The following is a 20,186-nucleotide window of genomic DNA, read 5'->3' as shown; positions in this document are numbered from 1 at the left end:
TGATGAATCCCAGCCTCCTCAGGACCCGCGGGAAGTCTCATGGGGAAATTGGGCCGCGTTCACGCTGACAGGAGCCCTGGTCTCCTCAGGACCAGCAGTGAGGTTCAGGAAGATGTGGGCCCGCATCACGCTGCCAGGAGGCCTGGGCCGCCTCAGGTCCTCGGGGAGGCTTCAGGAAATTGTGGGCCCGCATCTACGCTGACAGGAGCCCCTGAGCTGCTTCAGGACCCAGGGGGACACTTCAGGAATATGTGGCACCACTTCCACTCTGGCAGGAGCTCCAGGCCCCCTCCGGACATAAGTTGAGGCTTCTGGAAGCTGGGTGCCGCATTCACAGTGACAGGACCCCCATCATCCTCAGCACCTGCACTTTGGCTTTGGGACGTATGGGGATGTGTCTATGCTGATAGGAGCCCTTCCTCAGGACTTGCGGTGAGTTTTCTGGGGGACGTGGGGCCATGCCCAGGCTGACAGGACCCCCCGGCCTCCTAAGGACCTGCTGTGAGGGTTCCAGAGGATGTGAGGCATAGTCCACAGTCATAGGAGACCCAGCGTCCTCAGGACCTGCTGACTATGACTCAGGAACATGTGGGGCCACGTCCGCACTCACATGATCCTGGATTACTCAGGACCCCGTGGAGGACTCTGGAGGCGCCATTGGGGGCCACGTCCATATCAGAAGGGACTACTCACAACCATAGGGTAAGTGAATGGGTAGAATAAATGGTAGGGTCAGGGGAGGGGAGGCAGTTGGTGGTTAGGCTTAGGTTAGATGTTAGGAGTTATGATTATGCTTATGGTTATGGATTAGAGGTTAGGTGAGGCATAAGTGTAAGGGTCAGTAGTTAAGAGTTAGGATGGGGGTTAGGGTTAGGGACAGGATTTAGAGTTAGGGTTAGGGTTTAGGCTCTAGGGATTAGGGCAGGAGGTTTGGAGTTGGGGTTATGGTTATGGTTAGAGTTAGGGTTGAGCTTAGGTTTGCATTTAAGGTTAGGGGTTAGGGTGTGAGTTAGGGTTAGGGTTAAGGGTTAGGGGTTAGAGTTAAAGAAGGGCTAGGTTTAGGGTTAGGGCGAGGGTTAGGGTTAGGGTTAAGATAAGGATTAGGGCTAGGGTTAGGGTTAGTGTTTGGTTAGGGGTTAGGTTTAGGTTCAGGTCAGGGTCAGGGTACGGATTTGGAAAAGGGTAAGAGATACGGTTAGGGAGTGGGTTAGGGGTTAGTTTTACGGTACAGGTTAGGGTACAGTTTGGGTTATGAGATAGGATTAGTATTAGAGTGTTAGGGTTAGGGTACTGGTTAAGGTTAGGAATAGGATTTGTGTATATTAAGTTAAGGTTAGGGTTAGAGGGTAGGCTTAGGTTTAGATTTAAGTTAGGGGTCAGGCCTAAGGGTTCAGAATAGGTTTAGGAGTTAGGGTGAGGGTTGGCAGGAAGGTTTAGTGAATGTGTTTTGGTCTTGGGGTTTGTGTTTGGTTTTTGATTAGTGATGGATCTTGTTTAAGGTTTAGGTTAACATTAGGATTAAGTGTAGGGTTAGGGTTATGTCTGTGTATGGTTAGACTTTGGGTCTTGGCATGTGCCTGCCCTGGGACTCCTAGTATCTTGGGCAGTTTAGTTTTATGCACTCTATTTAGGTTTTGGGTTCAAAGATAGCCTGACTCCACCAAGTCAGTGGCCTCCCCAGAGAATCAAAATCCAGGCTTCTGCTGGGGTCAGAATAGACATGGCAGGCTTCTCCTGAGCTGAGCTAAGGAGGGGATTTGTGCCTCTAAATACTCTATTTGGATTTTCGGTTGCCTTTCTGATTTTATCTCTTGTGTGCACATGTTTCATCAATCCTACCAATTATCATTTTAAAGTTTTACTTGAATTCCTGTTTGTAAACACAGTATGATATACTTTCAGGTTTACCACATAGTGATTCAACCCTTGGATACAACGCCTGGTACTGGTCACAGGTGCCCTCCAGTATCCCCATGCCCTGATTCCCCTTTCCCCCACCATCCTCTGGTGTTGATTAGTTTATTCTCTTTGGTTAGAGTGTGTATCTTGGTTTGCTTCTCTCATCCCCCCCTCTGCCCCTTTGCCAGTTTGTTTGGTTTTTTAAAATTCACATGTGAATGCCATTGTATGGTATTTGGTATCTGTCTGTCTCTGACTGACTGAGTTCATTTAGCATAAGTCCTTTCCACTTCTCCCACATCATTTTAAATGGCTTCATTTCATCCCTTCTGATGACCCAGTGATGTCACAGTGTGTATATTTAGCACATCGTCTCTGCCCATTCATCTGTCGATGGACATCTGGGCTGTATCCACAGATTGGCTTTTGTTGATAACGCTGCTGCAAACACTGGGCTGCGTGTCCCTCTTCCAATCTACTAAACTACTTTTGTATCCTTGTGGTACATACCTAGCTGTGCAATTTTTGAATCATAGGTTAGCTCTATTTTTAACTTCTTTTTATTTTATTTTTTTATGATAGTCACAGAGAGAGAGGCAGAGACACAGGCAGAGTGAGAAGCTGTCTCCATGCACCAAGAGTCCGAAGTACGATTCAAACCCAGCTGTCCAGGATTGCGCCATGGGCCAAAGGCAGGTGCCAATCTGCTGCACCACCCAGGGATCCCCTATTTTTAAAATTTCGAGGACCCTCCACACTGTTTTCCACAGTGGTTGTACATTTTCGCATGCCCACCAGGAGTGTAAGGGGGCTCCCCTTTCTCCATAGCCTCACCAACACCTGTTGTTTCTTGTGCTGTTAATTTTAGCCAATCTGACGGCTGTCAGGTGACATCTCATTGTGGTTTGCATTTCCCTGATGATGGGTGATGCTGAGTGTCTCTCCGTGTGTCTGGTGGCCATCTGGAAGTCTTGTCAGAGACAAAGTCCATTCATCTCTTCTGCCCATCTGTAGTTGGATAATTTGTGTTTAGGATGCTGAGATTTATGTTTGCTTTATGTATTTTGCATACTAACTCTTTATTGGATGGGTTGTTTATAAATATCTCCTCTCATTTTGTATGTTGCCTTTTAGCTTTGGTTGTTTCCTTCACTTTGCAGAAGCTTTTACATTTGATGAAGTCCCAATAGTATTTTTGCTTTTGTTTCCCTCACGTCAGAGGCATATCTAGAAAGAAGATCCAATGGCCAATATCAAAGACGTTGCTGCCTATCTTTTCTTCTTTGTATATGGTTTCAGGTCTAACATTTAGGTCTTTCATCCATTTTGAATTTATTTTTTATATATATGGTGTAAGAAAGTGGTCCACTTTGATTCTTCTGCATGTGGCTGCCTGGTTTTCCCAACACTATTTGTTCTTTTCCTGGGGTCAGGGTTAGGGTTTGTTGAAGAGACTGTCTTTGTGCCATTGGATATTCCTTGCTGCCTTGTTGTCGATTAATGGATCACAGAGTTACAGGTTTGTATCTTGTTTCGGCTTTCCATTCTGTTCTGTTGATCTAAGTGTCTCCTGTTGGGAGATCCTTGATTGCTTATTCAATTTCTCTGCTGGTTATATGTCTGTTCAAGTTCCTTATTTCTTCCTTTTTCATTTTTGCTATGTTATATATTTCCAGAATTGATCTATTTCTTCCAGGTTCTATGTTGCTGGCATATAATTTTTCATAATGTTCTCTTATAATCGTTTCTATTTCTCTAGTGTTGGTTGTTATTTCTCTTTTCCTATTTGTGATTTTATTTGGGTCCTTTCTCACTTTTTATCTTTTTCCTTTTTTAAATATTTTATTTATGTATTCATGGGAGACACAGAAAGGCAGAGGTAAAGGCAGAGGGAAAATGAGCCTCCAGTGGGCCCTGATGTTGGACATGATTCCCCCGGACCCCGGGATCATGATCTGAGCCAAAGCAGATGTTCAACCCCTGATGCACCCAGGTACCTTGCTGATTCAATTCCTTTGCTCATTATGGGTCTGTTCACATTTTCTATTTCTTCCTATTTCACTTCTGCTCGTTTGCACATTTCTAGGGATTTGTCCATTTCTTCCAGGTCTTCCAGTTTGTTTGCGTATAATTTCATAGTATTCCCTTATAATTGTCTAATTTTGCTGGTGTTGATTGTGATCTCTCTTCTCCCATCTGTTATTTTATTTATTTAGGTCTTTTCTCTTTTCTCATTGATAAAGCTGGCTAGAGCTTGATCCATTTTATTAATTATTTTGAAGAACCAGCTCTTAGATTCGTTATTCCATTCTACTGTTTTGTTGTTTCTGTATTGTTTATTTCTGCTCTCATCTTTATTTTTTCCCTTCTTCTGTAGGCTTTAGGCTTTGTTTGCTATTTCTTTTCCAGCTCCTTTAGGTGTAGGGTTAGGTTGTGTATTGGAGACTTCTTGTTTCTTGAGGTAGTCCTGTATTGCTATGTACTTACCTCTTAGGACTGCCTTTGCTACACCCAGAATTTTGGAAAAACATATTTTCATTTTCATTTGTTTTAAATTTCCTGTTTAATTTCCTGGTTGATCCATTCATTCTCTAGTAGGATGTTCATAATCTCCACGTATTTTTTGTCTGTCCAATTTTTTTTTCTTACTGTCGACTTCGAGTTTCATAGCATCGTGTTCCGAAAATGTACAGCATGTTATATCAACCTTCTTGTACCTGCTGTACCTGTTGAGGTCTGATTTGTGGGCCATGATATGATCTGTTCTGGTGAATGTCCCATGTGCACTTGAAAGGAATGTGTATTCTGCTTTAGAAAGAAATGTTCAGACTATATCTGTTGAGTCCCTGTGGTCCAGTGTGTCAGGGCTATTGTTCCCCTGTTGATTTTCTGCATAGACGATCGGTCCATTGCCATAAGTGGGTGTTAAAACCCCTGTCATTGTATTATTATCAGTGAGTTCCTGTATGTTTGTTGTTAATTCGTTTCTATATTTAGGTACTCCCATGTTGCAGCATAAATATTTAGTTGTTGGATCTTTTTTTTTAATAAATTTATTTTGTATTGATGTTGAATTGACCAACATTCCGAATAACACCCAGTGCTCATCCCATCAAGTGTCCCCCTCAGTGCCCATCACCCATTCACCCACACTTCCGCCCTCCTCCCCTCCCAGCCCCCCTAGTTCGTTTCCCAGAGTTAGGAGTCTTTATGTTCTGTCTCCCTTTCTGATAATTCCTACACAATTCTTCTCCATTCCCTTATATTCCCTTTCAGCATTATTTATATTCACCAAATGAATGAGAACACACACTGTCCTACTCCGATTGACTTACTTCACTCAGTATAATACCTTCCAGTTCCATCCACATTGAAGCAAATGGTGGGTATCTGTCATTTCTAATGGCTGAGTAATATTCCATTGTATACATAAACCACATCTTCTGTATCCATTTATCTTTTGATGGACAGCGAGGCTCCTTCCACAGTTTGGCTATTGTGGACATTCCTAATATAAACATCAGGGTGCAGGTGTCCGGCATTTCATTGCATGTGAATCTTTGGGGTAAATCCCCAACAGTGCAATTTCTGGGTCGTTGTGCAGGTCTATTTTTTTCTCATTGAGGGACTGCCACAGAGTTTTCCAGAGTGGCTGCACCAGTTCACATTCCCACCAACAGTGGTTTCTATATTTAGATACTCCCATGTTGGCAGCATAAATATTTAGTTGTTTGATCTTGATAGAGAGTCTTTTTAATTATGAAATAATGCCCTTCTTCATCTCTTCTTACAGTATTTGTTCTTTCTTTTTTGAAATTTAAATTACTTATTTATTCATGAGAGATACACAGAGAAGCAGAGGAAGGAACATAGCAGAGTGAGAGGCAGGCTCCCCAAAGGGAGGCTGATGTGGGACTCGATCCTGGGATACCAGGATCACACCCTGAGCCAAAGGCAGATGCTCAACCACTGAGCCACCAGGTGTCCCCCAGGGTTTGGTTTCAAATCTCGTTTGTCTGATATAAGTATGGGTCCTCCATCTTTCTTTTGATATCTATTAGCATCATAAATGATTTTCTGTCCCCTGACTTTCAATCTGTTGGTGTCTATAGGTCTAAGGTGAGCATTTTGTAGGCAGCGTACAGATGGATGTTGTTTTTTAATAATAATGTTATTTATGATAGTGTGTGTGTGTGAGAGAGAGAGAGAGAGAGAGGCTGAAAATTAGGCAGAGAGAGAAACAGGGTCCCCACCAGGAGCCCAATATGGGACTCGATCCCAGACTCCAGGATCACACCCTGAGTCAAAGGCAGAGGGTCAAACCCTGAGCCACCCAGGCATCCCAGATCCTGCTTTTTAAGCCACTCTGATACCCTATATCTTTTGATTGAAGCATTTTGTCTATCAGCATTCAGAGTGATTATTCAAAGATATGAACTTTGTGCATTTGTGTTACCGGAAGAGTTGGTGTTTCTGGTGACGTTCTCTGGGCCTTTCTCGTCTTTGTTGCTTTTTGTCTCTTTTTCCCCCACTAGAAGAGTCCGTCTTAAAATTCCTTACTGGACTGGTTAAGTGGTCCTGAACTCCTTTATATGTTGCCTGTCTGGGAAAATCTTTATCTCTCTTTCCCTCCTGAATGACACACTTGCTGAAGAAAGAATTCATACAAATTAGACTCCAATAAAAAGAAATTTAAAAACAACAAAAAAAATTCTTGCTAATATGATTGAGGAAAATGGCATTTAGGAGGAAAACCAGAAGCAGAAAGAGAGGAGGACAGATTTCACCCTCCGTAGCCTTCATAGGGACCTGATTTCCTTTCCTAGGAGTGCCCCCCATCCGGAGGATGCTTCCTGCCCCTCTGCCCTCCTTGTTGGAACACAAGCAGGCACATCTACGTGCCTCCAGCACCTCTGCAGTCATGGCTTATAGCGTTTTCCATGTATCCTATTGGGGACCACGGCTTAGTGTATGTAACCATCTGGCTGCTGTTTGACAACATTGGGGGGATTCTGACTTTTGTTGGTTTTGAGGTGCATGTGTGTCTATCACATGCAGCTATCCCATGCAGCTATCGGATCCTCTGTCTGGGTCACCCAAAACCCCAAAATGGAAAAAAAAAAAACCAAAATGTTTGTCAGAATATCATTTCTGATGCTGGCGCTTGGCGGCTAGATGAGCTCTCCTGGCTACGCCGGGGCTAACTTGTGCAGGAACTTTCAGCTGGAGGGTCAGCTGAGCTGGAAGTTCCGGCTCGGCCACATTCCCATGTCCGGCAGTGGGTCAGGCCTTCCCTGAAAGGCACGTGGGGACGTCAGCTGTGTTTGCCTGGCGGTGGCCCTGCAGGGGCTGGTTGGGGCCTAGGTGGTGCCCCCTCCTCGTCTCTGGGGGTCTCTCTACTCCCCGTTCACAGAGTTCTGGGAGACACAAAAATGGGCTGGCTGTGCATTTTTGCACCACATCACTTTATTGACTTTCTACAGCAAACGGGCTCAGAGCCGTGGGTGCGTGCCTTCCCCTGGAGAAGGAGACCTTTCTGTCCTTTAAGTGGAAGCAAGAATCACACGGGGTGGGTGGGCTGGTGCTGGAGTCCCCCACCTGGGAGCATGTGTGGACTCTGGGTAGGGGCATGTGTCCTGAGGTTTCAGCCTGAGTGACGGTTCTGAGGACAGCAGAGCTGACCTGGACCTGTAGCTCATGGGCTCCTGCTCTGGGTCCCCGCAGGGCAGCTGGACCCCGGCCTCGGGCCCTCTAGGGTCCCAGCACCTGGAGGAGCCTGCCTCATGGTGTGGGTGCGGGTGTGGCCCACCGGCTTACCCCTCCACTCCCCACACTGGTGTGTCCTGGGATCCCCAGGGCTGCCCTAGATAAGCGACCTGTATCTGTGTGACATGTCCAGGGCCCAGTAGGCCACATCCAGCTTTGAGAGGGCTCACTGAGCCCGGCGCCAGAATCCAGGGTTGTCGAGGGCCATGGGGGCCTGATTCCATTAGTCTTTGAGTTGGGACTGGTGTGGGCTCAAATCAACCCAGCGCCCACAGAACCTGGGCCCAAGTCAGCCCAGGTCCCTCTGGGTTAGGGCCTGGTGTCCTGTGCAGGGTGTCCCACCATCCAGGAGGGACAGAGGGTGGAGGCAGGCACAGTGTGTCCTCTGCACCACTCTCCTGCACACACACTGTCCAGGGCTCGCTGCCTTCCCTCCTCCCTGCAACCCCTGGTACTCAATGAGACACCTAGGCTTCTGATGGGAGCAGGTATCCAGAGAACCCCGGGGAGTCTGAGCATGTCCCACAGGGTGCAGCTGCACTGGGTCCTTGCTCAGGGCCGATGGTGTGGGGGCATGGGTATGATGGTGGTGGGGTGTGGGGGATGGTGTAGGGGGGATGGTGTTTGAGTATAGTGCGGGTGGGGATTGTGTGAGGCTGTGTGTGTGTGAGGGGGATGGTGTAGGGTCTATGCCATGGGGGATGATGATGTTAGGGGATGGTGTGGGTCTGGGGAATGGGAGGATGGTGTGGGGGGCCGGCGGACACAGGGCATCCTCTTTCTCTAAGATGCACACTGAGACGTCCACAGATAAAGGCGACCCCAGTCTGGGGTATGCTGTGACACCTGCCCCTGGGGCCCCGTGTGGTGAGTACAGGGCCCTGGCTGGACCAGGGGCATTATCTGGGGGTCATCATACAATGTATGTTTACAAATTTCAAATTGTCTCAAATTTAATGCATAGAATTTAGAAATATATGAAGTCCTGAGGGTGGGTATCACCCTGACCCGTCCGACCCTCATCAGATCAATGTGTGTCTTCCTCCAGTCACGGCCATGCACCCTGCCCCCAGGTCCCCTTACTGGCCCGACGGCCCCCACCCCAGCCCCCTGCTTTTCAGGGGGCTGTCCCTCACCCTTTTGGGGTTCAGCTAACATGGCAATCCCTGGAGGCCCCGTCCTAGTGGCCTCCTCATCCCTGAGACCCCAAGGGTGGGGGCACAGTGTTTATCCCCAACAACCTACCATGCAGCCGTGTGTTGTTGGCTGCTGTTCTTCTCCCAGGCTCTGAAGCCCCATGTTCCCTACCCAGAAGCCCCCGGTCCTCCTGGGTCCCAATCCCCCTGGCCCCTCAGCTTCACCCTAACCCATAGTAGTCCCAAAACATGACGTGACTGCTGAATATCCTGTTGACGTCCAGGTCCCCCAGCGTGATGTCCCTAGAGGAGACCAGGGCCTCCTCCTTCATTTCCTGTGGGAAAACCGGGGAGGAGGAGCTGGCATCAGGGACACAGACCCTAACCTGTCTGTCCTGGGCAGGGAGCCCTGGGGCCACCATGGAGTGGGTACTGCCAAAACCTCCTTCCTTCCTCTGGGAGGCCAGGGACGGTGAGAGTGCCCACCGTGCCCATGGGATATGTGTGACAGCCTGTGCCAAGCTGTTGTAGGGAGGGAGGTGACTGAGTGTCACCCTGGGTGGGAGGGGATAGCGGTTCAACCAAGGTGGGAGGGGACATGGGGGTGTTGTGACCAAGATTGCGAATCCAAGAAACCACTAAGGAGCTGACACCAATGCAAACACACAAGGGTTGATTTCCAAACTCGAGCTTGTGTCCAAGTACACCCAACACTGTGGAGCAGGGACTTGGACCCTGAGGTGGGTTTTAGCTTAGTTTTAAGGGCTTGTCTCGGGGTCCTCCAGAAGGGCTGGAGCAATTCCTCAAGTTCTGTTTACATTTTGTTATGGGGCCTTCAAGGGTATTGAACTCTGCTCTCATTCTAATAGGCGCTTCCAGCCCTTGGCATGGGCTCAGTTTCATTCTATTGTGGGGCTTTCTAGGACATTAAGCTGTAAACTTTTGTTTGTTTGTTTGTTTTTTTCCTGTAACTGAAGTAATGTAAATTTCAGCTCTTCTTCACAGGGACCTGGGATGGCTGGTCTTGTTCGAACACTGAACTTAAAGTAGAAAGGCCTTCATTTTCTCGGCCTCCTTGCATCCAGTCCCATCCTAGCTAGCTCTTTCCCCTTCCCTGGAGCTCCTAAGAGAGCAATTGCAAATGACCTCAGCTTGGCAGCCTGTGTTGGGAGACAGGCCCAGGGATTTGGGATCAGGAAGACCTGGGGCATGGGCGTCCCAGCTGTGCAGTGGGATTCCATGCTGCAGACTCTTATTCCCTAAGGCTATCTTGACAACTGACTTTGTACATAGAAAAGCTGTCCTTTATCTTTAAAAGATGTGGAGCGAGTCAAAGTTATTTTTCTCTGCCCATCTAATTGCTCAGATTCCAATCTGAGACGTATTTCCTGTTACTAAGAATAATTTACTATCCGAAGTACTATGGTTAAAATATTCTGACACAAGTAATTCAGAGGGATGAGGGTTTCTCATCTCTTTATTCACAGCTCAGTCACTCATCAAGAAATGAGTCAATTTTCAAAATAAATCTTATTTATTAGGAAAAAAACAAAGATTTATAGGGAATTGAGGGAATTTATAGGGAAATTGAGAAGATAGTACAGAGCATTCGCATGCATTGGCACTCAATTTCTCCAATTATTGATATCTTATATTAGTACGGTACAAATATGAGCTAATGAATCAATATTAAAATATTCGCATTAACCAAAGACCATACTTTATTCAGATTTCCTTAGCTTTTGCTAAGTTACCATCCCTCATATCACATTCCATTTGTCCTCCTGTTTTCTTAGGCTCCTCTGGATTGTAACAGTCTTTCAGCCTTTCCTTGTTGTTGTTGAACTGGAACACTTTGAGAAGTAGAGTATTTTGTAAAATTTCCCTCAGTTGGGACATGTCTGTTGTTTATCTCATGACTGAACTGTTTTTGTGGATTATATACAGAGATATACTGCCATTTTCATTATATCATATAAAGGATAGATACTATCAACATGATTTATCAGTCTTGGTATCGATCTGATCATCTTGCTGAGGTAGTGTTTGTCAGCTTTCTCCGTAGTAAAGTGATTCTTTTTTTATTATTATTATTATTATTATTATTATTATATTATCATTATTATTTTAGGTTTTTCATAATATATTTTGCAGAAGGAAATTACTATGTGTTTTCCACACATAAGAGTGGGAAGCTATGCTCATGAACTTGAGTGTGGTATGTCTGCACGAATTGTTTGAAATTCTTCTACATGGGAGATTTCTCTTCCTTCTGAGTTTGTTTGTTTCTTTTTCAAAGATGTTATTTATTTATATGAGAGAGAGAGAGGAGAAAAAGCATGAGCAAGAGGGGCAGAGGGAGAGGGAGAAGCAGGTTCCCTGCTAAACAGGGAGCCTGCCTTGGGACCTGGATCATGATCTGAGCCCAATGCAGAAGCTTAACTGACTGAGCCACCCAGGTGCCACTCCTTTCTTTCTTTCTTTTTCTTTCTTTCTTTCTTTCTTTCTTTCTTTCTTTCTTTCTTTCTTTCTTCTTTCTTTCTTTCTTTCTTTCTTTCTTTCTTTCATCTTTCTTTCTTTCATTCTTTCTATTTCTTTCTTCTTTATTTATTTCTTTCTTTTATTTTAATAATAATTTTATTTTTATTGGTGTTCAATTTGCCAGCATACAGAATAACACCCAGTGCTCATCCCGTCAAGTGCCCCCCTCAGTGCCCATCACACATTCACCCCCACCACCCGCCCTCCTCCCCTTCCATCACCCCTAATTCATTTCCCTGAGTTAGGAGTCTTTTTTTTTTAATTTTATTTATGATAGTCACACACACAGAGAGAGAGAAAGAGAGGCAGAGACATAGGCAGAGGGAGAAGCAGGCTCCATGCATCGGCAACCCGATGTGGGATTCGATCCCGGGTCTCCAGGATCGCACCCTGGGCCAAAGGCAGGCACTAAACCGCTGCACCACCCAGGGATCCCCTGAGTTAGTAGTCTTTATGTTCTGTCTCCCTTTCTGATATTCCCACACATTTCTTCTCCGTTCCCTTATATTCCCTTTCACTATTATCTATATTCCCCAAATGAATGAGAACATACAATGTTTGTCCTTCTCTGATTGACTTACTTCACTCAGCATAATACCTTCCAGTTCCATTCACGTTGAAGCAAATGGTGGGTATTTGTCATTTTTAATGGCTGAGCAAGGCCCATCTGTTCTCTCTCTTCATCTTCTGAGTCTCCTAAGATATGAATGTTATTTTTTAATAAGTGGCTGACTTCCCTACGTCTGTCTCTGTGGTCCATAACCTTTCTTGTTTTTATGGCTTCCACGTGGGACTGCATCTCAGTTATAGCATTTTTAACATTGGCCTGACTAGATTTTAGTTGTTTTACTTCTACAGTAAGGGATTCTCTAGTTTTCTTCTGTGCTCTTTATCCAGCCCAGCTGCTATCTTTATAATCATTGTTTTATTTTTTTTTAATTTTTATTTATTTATGATAGTCACAGAAAGAGAGAGAGAGAGAGGCAGAGACATAGGCAGAGGGAGAAGCAGGCTCCATGCACCGGGAGCCCGACGTGGGATTCGATCCCGGGTCTCCAGGATCAGCGCCCTGGGCCAAAGGCAGGCGCCAAACCACTGCGCCACCCAGGGATCCCATAATCATTGTTTTAAAATGTAGTTAGACATCATATATGTGTATTGATGGACTTCCTGGCTGTGAGTACTATCTCATGTTATTTTATGGAGGTGAATTTCTCCATTTCATTACCTTTTCCAGAAAAGAGAGAGGGAAGAAAAAGAAAAACCAAGGAAAACAATAACAACTGCTCTCCAAAAAAAACACCAGATTATTTTGGCCTGCATTTCAAAAGATTCTAAACCCCAAATATGAAACACAATTAAAGTACCATGAAAGTAAAATTAAGAAATATATAAGGTAAAAAAAAGAAAGAAAGAAATATATAAGTACATACATAAAATTAAAATAAGTCAATTAACAAAAAAATCAAGGAAAATAAATGACAATAAAGCACAAAGTACAAAGGAAGCTATATCCTACTTTCCAGGCAGAGCTGAATCTATGCATCCTCTGTGGTCCGACAAATTGGTGGCAGTGAGTGGTCTGTGCAGGGTCTGGGGATGGGCTCTGGCGCTGATTATCAGGTGCACATCTGTGTGGTAGATGCACCTGCGGGGTCAGAGGTGGGGTGGGCATCAGCACCTCTGGCCTCCAGTGAGCAGCACAGTGCTGCTCCTTGAGACCCCCCCTGATTGGCCGGATGCGGGTGGGGTCTCTGGGTCCTCTGGCTCTGGGGCTGAGCATCCTGCCCCCCAGTCTGCATGGGCCTCCACAGAAGAGCTCCCAAGCCCCTGGGTCTCCGCCGATTCTCTCAGAACCCTGCATTTACTCTACCTGCGTCTGAGCTTCTTTTGGCTTTGTTTTTTTTATCTCAGAGTGTTGTGCCCAAGATTGTGAATCCGAGAAACCACCGAGAAGCCGACACTGATGCAAACACATGAGGGTTTATTTACAAGCTAGAGCTTGTGTGCAAGTATACCGGACAGAGTGGAGCAGGGACTTGGACCCCGAGGTGGGTTTTAGCTTAGTATTAAGGGCTGGCTAAAGGGACCTCCAGAAGGGGTGGAGCAATTCCTCAAGTTCTGTTTACATTTTGATATGGGACATTCAAGGGCATTGAGCTCTGTTCTCATTCTAATAGAGGCTTCCTGTCCTTGGCCTTGACTCAGTTTTGTTTCTATTGTGGGGCTTTCTAGGACATTAAGCTGTAAACTTTTGCTTTTTCCGGTAACTGAAGTAATGTTAATTTCAGCTGTTCTTCACAGGGACCTGGGATGGCTGGACTTGTGCTAACACTGAATTTAAATTGGAATGGCCTTAATTTTCTAGGCCTCCATGCTTCCAGTAACATCCTATCTAGCTCCTTCCCCCTTCCCCAGAGCTCCTAAGAGAGCAATTGCAAATGACCTCAGCCTGGCAGCCTGTGTTGGGGGACAGGCCCAGGGATTTCGAATCAGGAAGACCTGGGGCACGGGCTTCCCAGATGTGCAGGGGGATTCGATGCTGCAGACTCTTATTCCCTAAGGCTATCTTGACAATAGACTTTGTACATAAAAAAGCTCTCCTTTGTCTTTAAAAGATGAAGAGCGAGTCAAAGCATTTTTTCTCTGCCCATCTGGTTGCTCAGATTCCAATCTGAGACATATTTCCTGTTAATAAGGATAATTTACTATCCGTGGTACTATGGTCAAAATATTCTGACACAAGTAATTCAGAGGGATGAGGGTTTCTCATCTCTTTCTTCACAGCTCAGTCACTCATCAGGAAATGCATCTTTATCGATTTGGAAAGAACTGAGAGACATTATTACCAATGGTCCTATTATTTATGTGAAGGATCCTTCCCTGAGATTCTTCCCCTGTTTCAACTGACACTGAAACACTTTGAACTCTTTGGAAGTCAAATGTCAAGGAAATAAATGTTATGCATTGCTAATTTTAAATGCACTTGCATATGGTGTCTATTATACTAGAAGTATTTTTATCTGATTTTTGCTATTTATTATCCTTTCCTGCTTTTCAGGTTGAGGAGGCATTATACGTGTTCTTAAGTGTTTTTCTTTCCTTTGATCTAAAATTCTTAATTGTTTCCATCAAAGGAACTCTTTAAGAATAAGGAAAAAGTTAATTCAACTATTCTTAAAATGTCTTCACACTTGGAGCCTGGTTCATTTAAGTCAATTTTCAAAATAAATCTTATTTATAGGAAAAAAACAAAGATTTATAGGGAAACTGAGAAGATAGTACAGAGCATTCGCATGCACTTGCACTCAATTTCTCCAATTATTGATATCTTATATTAGTATGGTACAAATATGAGCTAATGAATCAATATTAAAAAATTAGCATTAAACAAAGACAAAAAAAAAAACAAAGACCATAGTTTATTCAGATTTCCTTAGTTTTTGCTAAGTTACCAATCCTCAAATCACATTCCATTTGTCCTCTTTCCTTAGGCTCATCTGGATTGTGACAGTCTTTCAGCCTTTTCTTGTTGTTGAACTGGAACACTTTGACAAGTAGAGTATTTTGTAAAATTTCCCTCAGTTGGGACATGTCTGTTGTTTATCTCATGACTGAACTGTTTTTGTGGATTATATACAGAGATATACTGCCATTTTCATTATATCATATAAAGGATAGATACTATCAACATGATTTATCAGTCTTGGTATCGATCTGATCATCTTGCTGAAGTAGTGTTTGTCAGCTTTCTCAGTAGTAAACTGATCTTTATTATTATTATTAATTATTATTATTATATTATCATTATTATTTAAAGTTTTCATATTATATTTTGTAGATGGAAGTTACTATGTGTATTCCACACTTAAGAGTGGGAAGCTATGCTCATGAACTTGAGGGTGGAATGTCTTCACAAATTGTTTGAAATTATTCTACGTGGGCAATTTCTCTTCCTTGTGGATTTGTTTGTTTGTTTCTTTTTCAAAGATGTTATTTATTTGAGAGAGAGAGTAGAGATAAAGCATGAGCGAGAGGGGAAGAGGGAGAGGGAGAAGCAGGTTCTCTGTTGAACAGGGAGCCTGCCTTGGGACCTGGATCATGATCTGAGCCTAAGGCAGAAGCTTAACTGACAGAGCCACACAGGTGCCACTCTTCCTTCCTTCCTTCCTTCCTTCCTTCCTTCCTTCCTTCCTTCCTTCTTTCTTTCTTTCTTTCTTTTTCTTTCTTTCTTTTCAATACAGCAACATCTGAGGAATTCTTCCCTCAGATGGGAGCTACATACTAACTTCCAAACCTAAGAACCTACCTGAAAGCTCACTCTCGGGAACTTCCCTCTCGGAGTTGTGTCTCCAGGTGCAGTAAACCGGTATTCATGGAACATCCTGAATTACAATGCTGCCACGTTCTCATGCCCATCAGAACGCATTTAGTAGAAAGCTGGCCTCCAGGCATGCCTCCTTTGAAAGCTGAGCTCAGGGCAGGAGCCTCCCACATCCTGCCTGCCCGTAGTTGTAGCTGCTAACATCCTTATATTAGGTGTTCGGAGAGGTTGGAGAAATGCAGTGGAAGTGTCAGGACTGTACTCATATGTATCTGAGTTCAATAGAGCGATTTCCAATATCCATGTTCAATTAGAGTGTAGCTCCTGTATACCTCGTCTCGATTAGTGTCTAGCAGACATTGGCCTGCAAAGCAAACACACTTCTGCGAGTTCAACTTATGGCCTGTACCTACCCCATCTTGACTGCCTGTATGTTCCACGTCCACAGCATTTCGTTGTATCCGGGACAGTAGCGGAGTGAAAACCACGTGTCTCCCTTGTCAATTTTGTGCGTAGCAGACAGCTGTCATCAAGGCATGCACGCTCCTTTGGATTGAGCTTATGGCTTGTACCTCCCACATGCTGACGGCCTGTATGCTTCACTTCCAAAGGATTTCGTCCAATACGGGACGCAAGTTTTGCGAGAGGCAAGTGTCTCTTAGTTCCATCCAGCGACTTCTGAGGAATTCCTCCCTCAGAGGGGTGCTACATACTAACTTCCAAACCTGAGTACCTAGCTGAAAGCTCTCTCTCTGCGGAATTTCCTTCTGCGAGATGAGCTTACACGCAGTCCTTCCCAGTTCCACACTGCCTGCAGATGCAGTTATGAACATCCTCACGAGACAGGTTTTCAGAAGCTCATGGGACACAAGGGCCAGCTGTAGGCTTCAAGGTTGTGTCTCCAGGTGCAGTAAAGCGGTATTCATTGTAAGCGTACCTCCTTACAATGCTGTCACGTTCTCATGGCCATCAGAACGAGCTAGTAGAAAGCTGGCTTCTAGGCATGCTTACTTTTGAGAGCTAAGCTCAGGTCAGGACCCTCCCTCATCCTTCAGCCTATAGAGGTAACTGCTAATATGCTTATGTTAGGTGCTGGGAGAGGGCGGCGAAATGCTTGTGGAAGTGTCAGGCCTGTACTCACGATTATCTGAGTTGAATACAGCGATTTCACACGGGCTTCTTCAAAGAGTGTAGCCAGTTTCTAACTCCCATGTACAACTGGGTAGCAGACATCTGCCTCCCAGGCGTACACACTTTTGAGAGTTGAGCTTATGGCCTGTATTTCTCACATCCTGCCTGCAGGTACCCTTCGCTGCAAACAGGCCTAGGCTCGAGGCGTGACGGAATTGTTGTGAGAGGTAAGTGGAAAGTCCTGGCACACAAGACTAGTGCCTCCCAGCTCAATCCAGCGATTCCCAGTAATTCCTGTCTTAGACAGGTGCTACATACTAAGTTCCATACGACAGAAGCTAGCTGAACCCCGAGTCCAAAAGCATCTCTCTTCCAAGAGTTGAGTTCACACCCAGTCCCTCACAGTTCCACACTGCCTGCAGAATGAGTTTTGAACATCTTCACGTGAGACGTTTGTCAGAAGCTTATGAGACGCAAGTGGAATAATGCAGGCCTGGAAGGTATCTCCAGGTGCAGGAGAGTGGTATTCTTCGAACCTCCTGTGTTAGAAGACTGCTATGGTCTCACGGCCATTAGAACAAAGCTAGTGGAAAACTGGCTTCTAGCCTTGCTCACTTGTGAGATCTGAGCTCAGGGCAGGACCCTCCCAAATCCTGGCTGCCCATAGTCATAGCTGCTAACATCCTTAAGTGAGGTGCTGGGAGATTTGGAGAAATGCCAGTGGAAGTGTAAGGACTCTACTCACGTGTATCTGAGTTCAATACAGGGATTGCCAATGTCCTTGTTCAATTAGAGTGTAGCTCGGGTATACCTCGCCTCGATAAGTGTCTAGCAGACATCGGCCTGCAAAGCGTACACACTTCTGAGAGTTGAGCTTATGGCCTGTACCTCCCCGATCCTGACTGCATGGACGTTCCACTTCCACAGCATTTGGTGTATGCAGGAGAGGAGCGGAGTGAGAACCAAGTGTCTGCCTTGTCAATTTCGCGCCTAGCAGACAGCTGCCTCCCAGGCATGCACACTCCTTTGGATTGAGCTTAGGACTTGAACCTCCCACAGGTTGACCGCCTGTACGCTATGCTTCTAAAGGATTTCGTTCGATACGGGATGCAAGTTTTGTGAGAGGCAAGTGTCTCTTAGCTCCATCCAGCGAATTCTGAGGAATTCCTCCCTCAGATGGGATCTCCATACTAACTTTGAAACCTGAGTACCTGGCTGAAAGCTCTCTCTCTGGGGAACTTTCCTTTCAGAGATGAGCTGACACGCGGTCCTTCCCAGTTCCACACTGCCTGCAGATGCAGTTACGAAAATCCCCACTAAACATGTTTGTCCGAAGCTCATGGGATGCAAGGGCCAGCTGCAGGCTTCAATGGTTGTGTCTCCAGGTGCAGTAGAGCAGTATTCATGGAACGTCCTGCCTTACAATGCTGCTACGTTCTCACGGCCATCCGAACCAGCTAGTAAAAAGCTGGCTTCTAGGCATGCTTCCTTCTGAGAGCTGAGCTCATGGAAGGACCCTCCCACATCCTGCCTGCCCATACACGTACCTACTAATATGCTTATGTTAGGTGCTGGGAGAGGTCGGTGAAATGCATGTGGAAGTTTCAGGCCCGTACTCCCGATTATCTGAATTGAATACAGCGATTTCAAACGGCCTTCTTCAAAGAGTGTAGCTAGTTTCTAACTCCCAAGAACGAGTGGGTAACAGACATCTGCTTCCCAGGCGTACACACTTTTGAGAGTTGAGCTTATGGCCTGTATTTCCCACATCCTGCCTGCAGGTACACTTCACTGCTAAAAGGCCTAAGCTCGATGCATGACTGAAGTGTTGTGAGAGGTAAGTGGATAGTCCCGGCACACAAGACTAGTGCCTCCAAGCTCAATCCAGCGACTTCCTAGTAATTCCTGTCTTAGACAGGTGCTACATACTAATTTCCATACTTGAGAAGCTAGCTGAACCCCGAGTCCAAAAGAGTCTCTCTTCTGAGAGTTGAGCTCACACCCAGTCCCTCACAGTTCCCACTGCCTGCAGAATGAGTTTTGATCATCTTCACCAGAGCCGTTTGTCAGAAGCTTGTGAGACGCAAGTGGAATAATGCAGGCCTGGAAGGTGTCTCCAGGTGCAGGAGAGTGGTAATCTTGGAACCTCCTGAATTAGAATACTGCTACATTCTCACTGCCATAAGAACGCAGCTAGTTGAAAGCTGACTTCTAGACATGCTTCTTTGTACGAGCTGAGGTCAGGGCAGGACCGTCCTGCATCCTGACTTCCTGTAGACATAAGTCCTAGCATCTTTATGTTAGGTGCTGGAAGAGGTTGTGTGAAAAGCATGTGGAAGTGACAGGCCTGACTCACATATATCTGAGTTAAATGCAGCGATTTCCAACGTCCTTATTTAATTAGAGTGTACCTCGGTTCTACCTCCCATCAATAAGTGTCTAGCAGACATCTGCCTGTAAAGCATACACACTTCTGAGAGTTGAAATTATGCCCTGTACCTCCCACATGCTGACTGCAGTTACACTTCGCTCCTATCAGGCCTAGGCTTGAATCGTGACAGAAGGGTTGTGAGAGGTTAGTGCAAGGTGCCTGCCCACGCGCCTAGTGTTTCCAAGCTCAATCCAGAGATATGTGAGGAGCTGCACTCTACGATTGGTGCTACATAGTAAGTCCCATACATGAGAAGCTAGTGGAACGCAGTGTCCAAAGGGTACTTTCTTCTGAGACTTGAGCTCATCTCCAGTCCCTCACAGTTCCACATGGCCTTCAGATGAAATTTCGAACATCTTCACTAGACGTGTTGGTCAGAAGCTCATAGGACAAAAGGAGGTAGCTGCAGGCTTCAATGTTTGTGTCTCTAGGTGCAGTAGAGTGGTATACATGGAACCTCTTGACTTACAATGTAGCTACATTCTCACGGCCATATGAACGCAGCTAGTGGAAAGGTGCATTTGAGGCATGCTGCTGAGGATCAGAGTCACCCATTCCAGGTAATGCCCAGGTGGGGCCAGAGTCATCTGGTACAGAAGAGGCCAAAGTGTGGACAAGAGTTACCGGGTCCAGGTGAGGCCAACCTGCAGGCCATGCAGAGGAAACATGTCCCGATGATGCCCAGGTATGGACCAGAGTTACCAGGTCCAGGTGAGGCCAGCCTGTAGGCCATGCAGTGGAACCATGTCCCGATGATGCCCAGGTAGGGACCAGAGTCACCAGGTCCAGATGAGGCCCAGATGGGGAGCATATTCACTAGGTCCAGGTGAGGCCCAGTTGAGGACCAGAGTCACCAGGTCTGGTTGAGGCCTAGAGGGGTACCAGAATCACCTGGTCCAGGTGACATCCAGATGGGGACCAGAGTCACCAGGTCAGGGTGAGGCCCAGAGAGTTTCCA

At 45.7% G+C, this 20,186-nt stretch overlaps 1 protein-coding gene across 4 annotated transcripts in view; it reads left to right on the top strand.

Moving 5' to 3' along the window:
• Window positions 1-18,457, top strand: part of LOC144288148 (uncharacterized) — an 89,908-nt gene extending 71,451 nt beyond the window's left edge. For 3 of the 4 annotated variants that reach the window (XR_013356148.1, XR_013356147.1, XM_077855859.1), the window contains exons 4-8: window positions 13,257-13,393; window positions 14,837-14,899; window positions 16,115-16,313; window positions 16,969-17,024; window positions 17,725-18,457. The gene's annotated coding sequence lies outside the window, so the exon portion shown is untranslated. Of the gene's footprint in view, window positions 1-13,256; window positions 13,394-14,129; window positions 14,301-14,836; window positions 14,900-16,114; window positions 16,314-16,968; window positions 17,025-17,724 lie in introns of those variants that run through there. The other variant, XM_077855856.1, reaches the window with a different exon arrangement.
• The last annotated feature ends 1,729 nt before the right edge of the window (window positions 18,458-20,186 follow it).

Source organism: Canis aureus, chromosome 17 (assembly GCF_053574225.1).
Source record: "Canis aureus isolate CA01 chromosome 17, VMU_Caureus_v.1.0, whole genome shotgun sequence".
Lineage (NCBI taxonomy): Eukaryota > Metazoa > Chordata > Mammalia > Carnivora > Canidae > Canis > Canis aureus.
This window is presented reverse-complemented; position numbering and strand designations above follow the sequence as displayed.